Source organism: Pleurodeles waltl, chromosome 4_2 (assembly GCF_031143425.1).
Source record: "Pleurodeles waltl isolate 20211129_DDA chromosome 4_2, aPleWal1.hap1.20221129, whole genome shotgun sequence".
In the NCBI taxonomy this organism is placed as follows: domain Eukaryota; kingdom Metazoa; phylum Chordata; class Amphibia; order Caudata; family Salamandridae; genus Pleurodeles; species Pleurodeles waltl.
The window spans coordinates 1,017,244,951-1,017,258,007 of NC_090443.1; the positions used below are offsets into that span (position 1 = coordinate 1,017,244,951).

The 13,057-nt window shown below is 48.0% G+C and overlaps 1 non-coding gene across 1 annotated transcript; it reads left to right on the top strand.

The window, feature by feature from the left end:
* The first annotated feature begins 1,186 nt into the window (after positions 1-1,186).
* On the top strand, positions 1,187-1,258 carry TRNAE-UUC (transfer RNA glutamic acid (anticodon UUC)). Its single transcript has one exon. It is a non-coding gene; the product is annotated as a tRNA-Glu (tRNA).
* Positions 1,259-13,057: the final 11,799 nt, after the last annotated feature.

Here is a 13,057-nt window from a genome sequence, read left to right on the forward strand (position 1 = left end):
CCCTGGTGCAGTCTCTCAGCTGTGGTGCATGGTTCCTGGTGCAGTCTCCCAGCTTTGGTGCATGCTCCCTGGTGCAGTCTCCCAGCTTTGGTGCATGCTCACTGGTGCAGTCTCCCAGCTGTGGTGCATGCTCCCTGGTGCAGTCTTCCAGCTGTGGTGCACTGCCCCTGGTGCAGTCTCCCAGCTGTGGTGCATGGTCCCTGGTGCAGTCTCCCAGCTGTTGTGTATGGTCTCTGGTGCACTGGTGCAGTCTCTCAGCTGTGGTGCATGGTCCCTGGTGCAGTCTCCCAGCTTTGGTGCATGCTCACTGGTGCAGTCTCCCAGCTGTGGTGCATGCTCCCTGGTGCAGTCTTCCAGCTGTGGTGCACTGCCCCTGGTGCAGTCTCCCAGCTGTGGTGCATGGTCCCTGGTGCAGTCTCCCAGCTGTGGTGTATGGTCTCTGGTGCACTGGTGCAGTCTCTCAGCTGTGGTGCACGCTCACTGGTGCAGTCTCCCAGCTGTGGTGCATGCTCACTGGTGCAGTCTCCCAGCTGTGGTGCATGCTCCCTGGTGCAGTCTTCCAGCTGTGGTGCACGGCCCCTGGTGCAGTCTCCCAGCTGTGGTGCATGGTCCCTGGTGCGGTCTCCCAGCTGTGGTGAATGGTCTCTGGTGCACTGGTGCAGTCTCTCAGCTGTGGTGCATGGTCCCTGGTGCAGTCTCCCAGCTGTGGTGCATGCTCACTGGTGCAGTCTCCCAGCTGTGGTGCATGCTCCCTGGTGCAGTCTTCCAGCTGTGGTGGACGGCCCCTGGTGCAGTCTCCCAGCTGTGGTGCATGGTCCCTGGTGCAGTCTCCCAACTGTGGTGCATGGTCTCTGGTGCACTGGTGCAGTTTCCCAGCTGTGGTGCATGCTCACTGGTGTAGTCTCCCAGCTGTGGTGCATGGTCCCTGTTGCAATGGTGCAGTCTCCCAGCTGTGGTGCATGGTCCCTAGGTGCAGTCTCCCAGCTGTGGTGCATGCTCCCTGGTGCAGAAAGGTGGGCAGATCCGTGCGGGCAGGAATCCTGACTCGGTTTCATGCTTTATTATGTGTTTGTACACATATTGGGGTCATGTTTCTTTTCCCCACATATATACCATCTTCTGCAGCAGTTCAACAGTCACGACACAAAGGTGTCGGAGATGCTGAGCTCAGATGTATCACCAGCACTCCCATATGGTCTAGCGGTTAGGATTCCTGGTTTTCACCCAGGCGGCCCGGGTTCGACTCCCGGTATGGGAAGGTCTAATTTTTTTTTTTTTAATGCACTTGGCTTTTTCTGTGGTTTTTGTTCAATACTTTCGTGATAATTATTCATTTATTGCGATCCTACTTTCTGTCCCATCGTGAGGGATTAAAGACCGGAAGATGTCACCTAAACGTCCATAACATTTTGCTGATACAAAGACGGTGATAAAATCCTCACTGAGATGAGTTTCATTTTAAAGGAACCCTCGCACGTGACCCCGCTGCTGCCACGAGGCTGTGATTTGGGGGGGCCGCCCCGGTTTGTCACAAAACCTGTAACTTTCACTCTCTGTGCGAAACGGCGAAGCTCAACGTTTTCTTTTCTTTATATTTCCGCTTCTCTAGATTTATCTCTAGGTGGCCTTTCCTGGCTCGATAAATGTAGCTTAAGAATTGCAAGAGAGGGCGCGACTCTGATAAATATGGCCCTGTATTTCCCAGCCTTTCAGGGCCCCCGATAGTGCCAGCTCTGTTCTACAGAAAGTCTTGCACTGATGACCTTCAATTATTCTTAATCAGATTGTTATAAATATTGTTTTTTTTTATTTTAATGAGTGAGATGTGAGAGTCCATTAAAGACATTCTGAGGGGAAATAATGTATTTATGTTTCATACAACGTCCATAATTTTTTTTTCTTTTAGATCAAAACAGGACCTCACATATGAGAAATGGGAGGGTGTCACAGAGATTATTTGTAATAATATTTGTGAGCTGTTGTATTACAATACTGAAAAAACACATCACTACAGGTTTGCCTCTGCACAGAGTGCTTGGCCAAAGGGGTCTTGCAAGAACCTGTAGTAGCCTGTCCTAGAGACCACCACGCGGGCAGAGACCCAGTGCTTAATTTGTGCTTGTTGTTTCCGGTGCTGAGCACCGGCACTTATTTGTGAGGGCCGGGGCTTATTCTTATGCCTCAAGCATTTGCTGCGAGCAAAAGATACATATGGGAAATACGGAAGAAGAAAAAACTAAAAAGCGTCATAAAGGGAGAAAGTAGAAAGTTGCAGGATGAGCTGAAGGGGCGGGGGTGGCGTAAATGGATTGAAGAGGCCCGAGATGGCTTCAGGATTACGCTGCCTCAGTATTCAGTGCTGGCAGATTTAATTACAGCAGCCGCGTGTTTAAGAGAAGGGCTTTGAGTACCGGCACCTCTTTATTTACAAATTAAGCACTGCAGAGACACAGAAAGAACAAAAGACACTCACATTCAGTTACCAGTGACGGGAGTGGCCTCGATCGGTCACGTCCCTTTATTTATCCCCTTGGCCTAGCCCAGCCCAGGGGGTGCTCAAGATGTGTTCAGGGCTACGTAGTGGCCGGGTGGTACTCTACATCCCTCTCCAAGTTGGTTGGTAAATATGCCCAGCCTGCACTGTTCACTGGATTTGGGGTTCAATCTTACACACCTAGGGGCATATTTACAAGGAACTGGCGCAGCGTGGCGCTGCGCTAAAATTGCCAGCTCCGCACTGCGTCAGTCCTGAAATGCAGGTATGCGCCGTGTTTCCCCTAGCACCAGCGATAAATTTAGTTGCCAGCGCAGGTATCCTTCTACCACAGTGCAAGAGTGACTGTGTTGAAGGTAATGATTGTTTATTAGAAATGCAGCACAAATAGAGGTAGCAAATTGTCCTTTTTGAAAGATTGTTTATGTGCAGGAAGGGGCACCTTCCTGCATATAAACAGTCATTAATGGCATTTTGCAAAATGCAGCACACATAGAAAAAGCAAAAACAAGGAGAAATAAAAGTATTTCTCCTCATTGCGCCATGCTAACGCCACTCCTGAGCTGGCGTTGGTTTTTGGTGCTGACGATTTGCATGTAATCTGGGGCAGAGTCAAAAGCAATGTGTGTTGCGGTGGAACGCCCACAGCAACACCCATTGCACAGCCCTCTGCCGCAGAAAACTGCATCGGAGGAGCCCATATTTACAAGACAGCGTTAAGCCACAAAAAGTGGCTTAGTGCCACATTGTAAATATGACGCAGTGCACAGCGCCACCGGAGTGTCACAGGGAAGTGGCTCTAGGGGCTTGTAATTATGCCCCATAGTTTTTTAATGATTGCCTGGAGACATGGTTGGGCTAGAGGTGGTGTGAGAAAGTAGCCTCTTTCTAGCCTTGTTACCCCCACTTTTGGCCTGTTTGTGAGTATATGTCAGGTGTTTTCACTGTCTCACTGGGATCCTGCTAGCCAGCACCCAGTGCTCATAGTGAAAACCCTATGTTTCCAGTATGTTTGTTATGTGTCACTGGGACCCTGCTAGCCAGGACCCCAGTGCTCATAAGTTTGTGGCCTATATGTATGTGTTCCCTGTGTGATGCCTAACTGTCTCACTGAGGCTCTGCTAATCAGAACCTCAGTGGTTATGCTCTCTCTGTACAAATTTTCACTAACAGGCTAGTGACCAATTTCACCAATTCACATTGGCATACTGGAACACCCTTATAATTCCCTAGTATATGGTACTGAGGTACCCAGGGTATTGGGGTTCCAGGAGATCCCTATGGGCTGCAGCATTTCTTTTGCCACCGATAGGGAGCTCTGACAATTCTTACACAGGCCTGCCACTGCAGCCTGAGTGAAATAACGTACACGTTATTTCACAGCCATTTACCACTGCACTTAAGTAACTTATAAGTCACCTATATGTCTAACCTTTACCTGGTAAAGGTTGGGTGCCAAGTTACTTAGTGTGTGGGCACCCTAGCACTAGCCAAGGTGCCCCCACATTGTTCAGGGCAAATTCCCCGGACTTTGTGAGTGCGGGGACACCAATACACACGTGCACTGTACATAGGTCACTACCTATGTACAGCGTCACAATGGTAACTCCGAACATGGCCATGTAACATGTCTAAGGTCATGGAATTGTCACCCCAACACCATTCTGGCATTGGGGTGACAATTCCATGATCCTCCGAGTCTCTAGCACAGACCCGGGTACTGCCAAACTACCTTTCCCGGGGTTTCAATGCATCTGCTGCTGCTGCCAACCCCTCAGACAGGTTTCTGCCCTCCTGGGGTCCAGCCAGGCTTGGCCCAGGAAGGCAGAACAAAGGACTTCCTCAGAGAGAGGGTGTTACACCCTCTCCCTTTGGAAAAAGGTGTCAGGGCTGGGGAGGAGTAGCCTCCCCCAGCCTCTGGAAATGCTTTGATGGGCACAGATGGTGCCCATCTCTGCATAAGCCGGTCTACACCGGTTCAGGGATCCCCCAGCCCTGCTCTGGCGCGAAACTGGACAAAGGAAAGGGGAGTGACCCCTCCCCTGACCTGCACCTCCCCTGGGAGGTGCCCAGAGCTGCTCCAGTGTGCTCCAGACCTCTGCCATCTTGGAAACAGAGGTGCTGCTGGCACACTGGACTGCTCTGAGTGGCCAGTGTCAGCAGGTGACGTCAGAGACTCCTTCTGATAGGCTCTTACCTGTGTTGCTAGCCTATCCTCCTTCCTAAATAGCCAAACCTCCTTTTCTGGCTATTTAGGGTCTCTGCTTTGGGGAATTCTTTAGATAACGAATGCAAGAGCTCATCAGAGTTCCTCTGCATCTCTCTCTTCACCTTCTGCCAAGGAATCGACCGCTGACTGCTCGGGACGCCTGCAAAACCACAACAAAGTAGCAAAGACGACTACTGCAACCTTGTATCGCTGATCCTGCCGCCTTCTCGACTGTTTTCCTCGTGGTGCATGCTGTGGGGGTAGTCTGCCTCCTCTCTGCACTAGAAGCTCCGAAGAAATCTCCCGTGGGTCGACGGAATCTTCCCCCTGCAACCGCAGGCACCAAAACACTGCATCACCGGTCCTCTGGGTCCCCTCTCAGCACAACGAGCGTGGTCCCTGGAACTCAGCAACTCTGTCCAAGTGACTCCCACAGTCCAGTGACTCTTCAGTCCAAGTTTGGTGGAGGTAAGTCCTTGCCTCCCCACGCTAGACTGCATTGCTGGGTACCGTGTGATTTGCAGCTGCTCCGGCTCCTGTGCACTCTTCCAGGATTTCCTTTGTGCACAGCCAAGCCTGGGTCCCCGACACTATAACCTGCAGTGCACGACCTCCTGAGTTGTCCTCTGGCGTCGTGGGACCTTCTTTTGTGACTTCGGGTGAGCTCCGGTTCACTCTTCTTTGTAGTGCCTGTTCCGGCACTTCTGCGGGTGCTGCCTGCTTCTGAGAGGGCTCTTTGTCTTGCTGGGCGCCCTCACTGTCACCTCACGCAATTGGCGACATCCTGGTCCCTCCTGGGCCACAGCAGCATCCAAAAACCCTAACCGCGACCCTTGCAGCTAGCAAGGCTTCTTTGCGGTCTTTCTGCGTGGGAACAACTCTGCAAGCTTCTTCACGACGTGGGACATCCATCCTCCAAAGGGGAAGTTCTTAGTCCTCTTCGTTCTTGCAGAATCCACAGCTTCTACCATCCGGTGGCAGCTTCTTTGCACCCTCAGCTGGCATTTCCTGGACATCTGCCCAATTTCGACTTTGTCGCGACTCTTGGACTTGGTCCCCTTGTTCCACAGGTACTCTCGTCTGGAAATCCATCGTTGTCGCATTGCTGGTGTTGGTCTTCCTTGCAGAATTCCCCTATCACGACTTCTGTGCTCTTTGGGGAACTTAGGTGCACTTTACACCTACTTTTCAGGGTCTTGGGGTGGGCTATTTTTCTAACCCTCACTGTTTTCTTACAGTCCCAGCAACCCTCTACAAGCTCACATAGGTTTGGGGTCCATTTGTGGTTTGCAATCCACTTTTGGAGTATATTGTTTGTGATGCCCCTATACCTATGTGCTCTCCTTGCAATCTATTGTGACTGTGCATTGCTTGCATTGCTTTCTTTTGCTATTACTGCATATTTTTGGTATTGTGTACATATATCTTGTGTATATTTGCTATCCTCATACTGAGGGTACTCACTGAGATACTTTTGGCATATTGTCATAAAAATAAAGTACCTTTATTTTTAGTATATCTGTATATTGTGTTTTCTTATGATATTGTGCATATGACACCAGTGGTATAGTGGGAGCTTTGCATGTCTCCTAGTTCAGCCTTAGCTGCTCTGCTAAGCTACCCTTTTCTATCAGCCTAAGCTGCTAGACACCTCTTCTACACTAATAAGGGATAACTGGACCTGGTGCAGAGTGTAAGTACCCCTTGGTACCCACTACAAACCAGGCCAGCCTCCTACAGGTGGTACCACTGACTTCTTCCTGGTCCCGCACCACAATCACCAAGGATGTCCACAGCCTTCTCGTCATCTTTATTGGTGCCACAGTCTGGTGATGTGGTTCGGTTCTCTGCAGCGATGCCTCACCTACCTGCTGAACACTGCTGGTGTTGCTTCAGCTGAGCGTTTCTGGGGGTCAGTTCCACATATTCCCAGTTTTCATTGGACGGTTTTTCCTTTGCTGAAACTTTGGCGTTTGTGACATTTGGGTACTTGAACCAGGACACATTCCTAGTCACGTGTTCATCTCTCCGACAGGCAGTGACCATAGTGCCTTGGATGCAGGTAACCTGCTATGGGCTTTCTCAAATGGTGTTCTGAATTTCCAGCCTAGGTTCCGGTCTCTAAGTAGGACCCTGGCATGGTCATTCGTTGCTCTCCTCTTGGCTTTTGTGGACACTTCGTCCAAGGTGGCTGGCTGCCAGGCATGACTAGTCGGAATGCTGTCTCCGGTGGACCTCTGGAGCTTGAGGTCAATATGGGCGTACGTTGTGGTGCTGTGAGGGGTGTGGTGGTAGACTCTCGGTAACTGGTGTAGGCAATACTTTGGGTCCTGGCCTTGATCTATGCTAATCTGAAGCATCTTGCTGGGGGGTACGCATTCACCCTCATCACGGTGGTCATCACGAAGAATATGTTCTTCAACACAGGTTTCACCTTCATGAATGGTGTTGATGGCAGTGGTTAGGCAGATTTTGTAATGTGCAAAAAATAACTGTAAACTTTAGTAATGTGTAAAACTAACGTGTAGGCATCATAAGCAAATGAATGCATATGAACTGAAGAGAATGAAAGTTCACTTATTAAGCAGCCTTAGTTACAAGTTTTTAGTCTGAAAAGCTAAGGCAGCATATTTTGTGAAATGTAATGTTTCATGACTGTTAGACTTTTCATCCTTGGCGTGGTCTCCCTTAACTTTTTGCCTCTGTTTCCCAGGTTGTTGATGTGTGCTGGACTCTGATTTTGCTGTTTTTGTTACTCTGGGCACTTTACCACTGCTAACCAGTGCTAAAGTGCAAGTGCTCCATTACAAAATATATATGTAATTGGTTTATCCATAATTGGGATATTTGATTTATTAGTCAGTCTCCAGTACAGTGCACTAGAGGTGCCCAGGGCCTGTAACTCTAATGCTACTGATGGGCCTGCAGCACTGGTTGTGCCACCCACATAAGTAGCTCTGTAATCATGTCTCAGGCCTGCCACTGCAGTGTCTGTGTGTGAAGCTTTAACTGTACATTCGACTTGGCAAGTGTACCCACTTACCAGGCCTAAACCTTCCCTTTTCTTACATGTAAGGCACCCCTAAGGTAGGCCCTAGGTAGCCCTAAGGGCAGGGTGCAGTGTATGGTTAAGGTAGGACATATAGTAATGTGTTTTATATGTCCTGACAGTGAAATATTGCTAAATTCGTTTTTCACTGTTGCAAGGCTATCCCTCTCATAGGTTAACATGGGGGCTATCTTTAAATCTGATGAAAGTGTAAATTCCTTTGGGAGCGGATGGACAAGTGGAGTTTGGGGTCTCTGAGCTCACAATTTGAAAATACATCTTTTAGTAAAGTTGATTTTAAGATTGTGTGTTTGAAAATAACACTTTTAGATAGTGAGCATTTTCTTGCTTATACCATTTCTGTGACTCTGCCTGTTTGTGGATTCCCTTTCTGGGTCAGTTTGACAGTTGGGCTGGTTGCACCTCACACTAGACAGTGACACAAAGGGAGCTGGGGTGTAGGCTGCATATCCTGGTGAGCAATCTGTGCTAGGAGGGAGGGGAGGAGTGGTCTGAAAGGGCTGTGCCTGCCCTTATTCAATGCAGTCTCCAACCCCCTGGTGAGTGTCTGGGGCATGGTCTGGGCAAGGCAGGATTTCACATTCAAGAGAGACTTTGCTTTGAAGTAGGCCTACTTCAAAGGAGAAAATGGGTATAAGAAGGGCACCCAAAACCACAGACTTTAGAACACTTCTGGAAACCAAGAGGAACCTCTGCCTGGAGAAGAGCTGAAGAGCTGAGGAAGAAGAGCCGCCCTGCCTGTGACTGTGCTTTGTGGAGCTATCATGCAGTTGCTGCTTCTGCCAGAGTAAGAGGGCAAAGACTGGACTTTGTGAGCCTTCCATCTTGTGAAGATCTCCAAGGGCTCGATTTAGAGCTTGGCTCCTGTTGTTTGAAGTCTTAGGGACAGCAAAGACTTCTCTCGGCCAGCACCTGGAGTCTCTGGAGAGACTCCTGCTCTGCCAAGTGGTGCCCATCCAGTTCCTGGGACCCGGAAAGGAGAAGCTGTCAGCCTAAGACGAAGACATCTACGCACAGGACGCCAAGCGGGGAAAAGATCGACGCAACTCCGATCTGCGGCTAGAAAATCGACGTGCCTCCGGCTTCGCGGCTGAAAATCGATGCTCGCCTGCAACACGACTGAAGAATCGACGCACGGAGCTGTAGAAACGACGTGTAGCATCGCTGATGGAGGCTGGTGAGATCGCAACCCGCGGTGCGTGCTTTTCGGATCATCGTGCGGCTGGATTTCTGATGCAAACACCGCTGGGCATGTAAAAACGACGCAAGGCCTGCCGGGACCCGAGAGTGCTGACCGGATGGACGCATCGCTCTCCTGCGGAGTGAGTGAAATCGACGCATCGCAAGACCTTTTTGATGCACACTCGCTCATGCGGAGTTATTTTTGACACACCCAAGGTACACTTTCATGCTAACAGTGTTAGTGTGTTTAAAACTACATGAAGACTCTTTTTGCCTTTTAATTGATAACTTGACTTGTGTATTGTGGATTTTTGTCATTTTGGTCCTGTTTTGTTTAGATAAATATTCTCTATTTTTCTAAACTTGTGTTGTGTCATTTTGTAGTGTTTTCATTAAGTTATGGTGTGTGTTGGTACAAATACTTTACACCTAGGACTCTGAAGTTAAGCCTACTGCTCGTGCCAAGCTACCAAGAGGGTAAGCAGGGGTTAGCTGAGGGTGATTCTCTTTTACCCTGACTAGAGTGAGGGTCCTTGTTTGGACAGGGGGTAACCTGACTGCCAACCAAATACCCCATTTCTAACAATGACCTTCGGAGATGTATACATTTTATGAAATGTAATCATTTGATTGGTATGTTGACCTATAATCTCACAAATGTTGCAGCTAAAGCAAAGCATATTTTAGTGTAATGAATAGTTATAGTGTATGTTAGTGAGATAAAGTAGAAGCTTAAATGTAGTCATGCAATCTTTGAGCTCACTAAATGGTGGGAAAAAGACCCAAAGTTATTCAGTGTATTAAAAAGAATGTTTATTACCCTGGTAGACCACAGCTGATAATGTGAACAAAAGTGGTTCTCCAGTAGATTAGAAGTGAGTCTTCCTATTCACAGAATGTATTTTTCTGTCTAGAAGAAGACTGCATGCAGGAAAAAGAAGGACACTTGTTGTTGATGAGGAAGTGGTTGTGGTCACTTTATGTTGCGACCGCGGTATCGTCTCCTTGAGATGCAAGAGGGAAAACCTGTTCCCAGGAAGACGGCAGCTGCTGATTGGTTCCTGAGAAGAAGAATGCGAGACCAAGCTGATACTTTTTGAAAAGGTGATGTTTATATAATAGGTGTCCCTAGAGTAGATTCAGACTCTCAGACTTCCAGACTCATTCAGACTCTCTGAGACTGGCCCACAAGGTAGCCACAGTAATACTTCGTTATACCTTTTCATAATCTGCTGAGACTCCACTGATGCTCTAGTAGAGTGGTTCCCAACTGTGGTCCGGGGACCCCTGCGGGTCCGCGAGGCCTCCACAGGGGGTCCGTGACAGCTTACAAAATGTAATAGTATTAACAGATTAGGTCCCCAGCTTTCAGTAATGACTCATTGGGGGAGTCCCCAGATTCCAATAATGATTCAGTGGGGGTCCCTGGGTTCCAGTACTGATAAAGTGGGGGTCTACAGAGATCAAAAGGTTGGGAACCACTGCTCTAGTTTTTCTCCTCATGAGAAGTTACACTTTCATTAAATATTTACTGATTAGATGCTAAAGCTTCATGCTTATCCTCACTTTCTCTCTCGACTCAAAACTCTTAATGGGTTTTCCTGACACCTTTTGACCCTTATTCCTTAGGATAGGAACTTTTCCTTTACGGAACACACTTAACGCAGTGCATTGTTATTAATTGATAAATACAAATCTTACTATTGATACTTTATGACTAGTCAATTGACTAATAAAGATTAAAATCAATTATTGATGATTAACAAAGCTTTTAAACTAATCTCAAACTCTCATCATTGACTCAAAATTAGATTAAAGGTTTGAAATGTTATTTTGATGATGTACTGCTCCTGATTAATTCCCTACTAATCGCCACGATCCGGAGACCTGAGGCTTATATACATAAGTCCGTGGATCTCTTAGATGGGTTGGTAAAAATCCTTTGTAAACCATTATTAAACCTGAGATCCCCGCTCCATCAGAATCAGTTCTGCCACTGGGTATTTTGAGTGGCTGTGCATGATGACCACTGTGATTCGCACATCAGAAAAACTTCAGAAATCCGTGTTGAGATGATGCCATGCGTGAGGTCGTGTCCCTTCATCGCAAGGGTGCAGAGTGAAGTCCACCTCCAGTTATCTGGCAGGAATTAGACCACTTCATGTTGTCGTCAACTGCAGAGTCTATTCCAGGGAACCAGACCTTGCTTTGGAGTCTTGCCTTTGTCTTTACACTCCATGGTGGCCCTTGTGGACTAAGTCAATGACTCGGCTCCATAGAGCTCATGACCTGCCCTATGTATCTGCCTCGCAGCAGGATCCCGTCTTCGGTGTTGCTGTCCTCATCTCGCACTCCCCATAGTTGTGTCATCACTTGCTTCTCCGTGGGGTTCCATACTCTGGCATTATCTAGGAAGTGTTTCCATGTCCTGTGACTTAGTGCTTCCACCACCTTCTGGAGGCTCAGGTCCTCTGCTGTCACGTTTTAGACCTTTTCCAGTGTCACAGCCATTGGATATGCCCCTACCGCCACCATCATCACAAATTCTTGGCCCATTCGTCCTCCTCCTTCCCCACTTTTCCACTTTCTGGTGGGTGTCTTCATAAGTAATTGGCTATGTTCGAGGCTCCAGGCCTGGTAATGATATCAAACTTGTACAACAGGACCCAGATGGCCCAACATTCAATTCTTGGTAGGGGGTGTCTGGACTTTCTAGTGAACAGTGGGGCCTGTAGTTTATGGTCTGTGTTTACCCTGAATTTCCTCCCGCACAAGTACAAATGGAAATGGCAGCAAGCCCTTTGGATAGCCTGGGCCCCTCTCTCAATATTGGCATAGTGGATCTCAGTATTGGATATTGCCAGACTGGCATATGCTACAGGAGCCACATGCCCTAGCCCTTCTCTTGCAGTAGAACTGCATGCAAGCCGATGGGACAGAGGACCAGAGTTAGTATTGCAATGAGGGCAGAAGGACACGGAAGTGGGGTCCCTCAGCGGTTCTATTTTCACTCCTTGAAATGCCTCATCAGCCTCGATGTCCCAGTTCCAGGCTGCACTGGCTGTTTCAGGGTCCTCAACGGTTCCGATATCGTGGATACGTTCAGTAGAAGCAGCTTGCAATACATTCCCATCCCCAGGAAGTTCCTGACCTCAGTGGTGTTTCGTGGCACTGGTGCTTTCTGAATGCCAGCAGCCTTTTGAGATCCTAGTCACTCCGGGCAATGCTGCAGAGCTGGTCCCTGTACAGAGCTGCAGGATTAGACCCTGTGCAGTGCAGTAGGACTGGTCACTCTGGGTCATATTTATGAGAGGCCTGCGCTGCGGTTGAGTCACTTTTAGTGATGCAATGGTACCCCAAATCTTTCAACCATATCTATGAGGCCATGCAAAGCCACTTTGCACAGCTTTGAATGGTCTCGTGGATATGGAGTCAGATAGTGACTTTCACCTGGACACTGACACTCCGTGTGTGAAGCTCATGTATACTGCTCATGTGGGGGTCATTCACTCTTAAAAGCTTCAGTGATGGTCAAACGGTACAGTGCTGCAATGTATGTCACACTGCAAATCATTGATAAAACTATATTGCAATCAAATGATAATGTGTAGAAATCAGGTTTCAGAGAATATTTATCATTTGTGTATCACCAAGTAAAGAGCCTGGATTTTCCTCTTATGAAAATCTTGTTCCCATCACATTTCGGAATTTAAAGAAATGTGCTTCATGTTCACTTTTGTAGTGACGGGACTGACACGCAGTTTGAGGTAATCCATAAGATTTATTCACCTTGAACAACACCGTCTCCTTCCTTGTTGCCAGTCACATCCAACTGCCCCGATTCAACCACCGCTCACCCGCACACATTCCATCCCAAACCCAACCAGCACCATGACAGCATAACACATCTCCTTCCTTTCTAAAAAAAACTAACAAAATTAAAACAAATTTGCTAAAACAAAACCAATTCTCAGAAAAAAAAAATGTACACAACATTAACATAAGTAGTATAACAATGGATTCATTTGAGTTGAACATAGTCTTCCAAGTAAAGAGGTGGTTTACGAGCCCTTTGACTCCGATAGTACATGTTCAACTCTGG